Raw genomic sequence first — 1,413 nt, 5'->3', positions numbered from 1 at the left:
TTAGGGTTTAAAAACCTTTATGTAGAACTAGTCATTCTGATCTGCTTGGAAAGCATCTGCAGCATTTTCAAGTTTTTTACTCAGTCTTTTCAGGTATTTTACTCATCAGTTTTTTTTTCAGCTTAAGTTACTGAGCACCTTTGTCTATACTGAGGACCTTTGTCTATACAAAGAAACCTTCAAATTAGAGCTTAAATAAGCAATGTCTCTGGCTCTCAAGATATCATTTTGTCTTTTTCAGCTTTGTAGTGATGACACTTAAAAGGTGAAATTTATTAATCTTAGTAAATCCATGTTCAGGTAATCCCAAGCCTTTTATTTCCCTCCCAGAAAACTCACATATACCTTGTCAGAAACAATATTATTAAGCATGTTTAACACTGCACCTAAACTGCCTTGTCCAAGGCCCTGGAGAAGTGCCTTGCCCTGGCAGACCTCCTGGGTGGGACTATGACGGTGTTTGCGCTACTCTCCTCCCAACCCCAGCTCAGCTGGACACATAGAACATGGGGGGGACCATCCACCTTCCCCTCGTATCTTGTCACTTCAGGATAACTCCTACGTGACAGAGATTAAAACAACCAGGTTAATCTCTCTGAATTATTAGGGCAATTATTTTATCTTCTGTCCTGAGCAGATAGTTGATATAACAAAACAACAAAGTACCCCAGAGATGAGGAAGTTTCCTTTGCAGAGGCAGAGCACTTTTTTATCATCACTCACCAAAACCTTTCTGAGTCTTTTTTTTTTTAACATAAATATTTTAGACAGGCATGGAAAATTTCAGTCCCTGTGTTGGAAATGTTCATAAAGACCTGCAATAAATGTTCAATATATGACACAGTGGTATAGCAGAATGCTGTGTATACTCTAGTCATAGTCTTTTCTTTCCATAGCACTAGAGTCAAAAAGGATTGCTTGTACAATAATCTTACACCTTATTCACATGGCAACACATTTAAGTCTCTGAAACAAGCCACACAAAACTTTACAAAAGAGACAGAAGACCATGAGGGTGTAATTTCTGTCATCTAATCTCAGAGATAAAGTCATTCACAACAAATAGATTTGCAATAATCTGCTTCTTAACTGCCTTCTGCTTGCGGTTCACAACAGAATGCACCTGAGACATTTTAGCATTTACTTACGATAAAATGAATTGTGTCTAGAAGTAATTGACTGGATTCCATAGGGCAGTTGTTCAGGTGTAGTTGTCTGTGTTGGCAGTGCCAACATCTAAGTAGAGGGATGCCACATCAAGTTCTTAGCTCAGGGACCAGCATTTTTAATGAGATGGGTAATACTACAGCATGCCAAACCAAAAGATTTGTAGAAAGCAAATTAAGTCAATATAAAAAGGAAACATTTCCACTGAGGCACATCAATCATATCACCAGTGTTTCTCACATCCAG

At 38.3% G+C, this 1,413-nt stretch overlaps 1 protein-coding gene across 1 annotated transcript in view; it reads left to right on the top strand.

Moving 5' to 3' along the window:
* GABRG3 (gamma-aminobutyric acid type A receptor gamma3 subunit) overlaps positions 1–1,413 on the top strand; it is a 296,832-nt gene that overhangs the window by 293,435 nt on the left and 1,984 nt on the right. The gene's annotated exons all lie outside the window — the stretch shown is intronic.

Source organism: Geospiza fortis, unplaced genomic scaffold, assembly GCF_000277835.1.
Source record: "Geospiza fortis unplaced genomic scaffold, GeoFor_1.0 scaffold366, whole genome shotgun sequence".
NCBI lineage: Eukaryota > Metazoa > Chordata > Aves > Passeriformes > Thraupidae > Geospiza > Geospiza fortis.
This window is presented reverse-complemented; position numbering and strand designations above follow the sequence as displayed.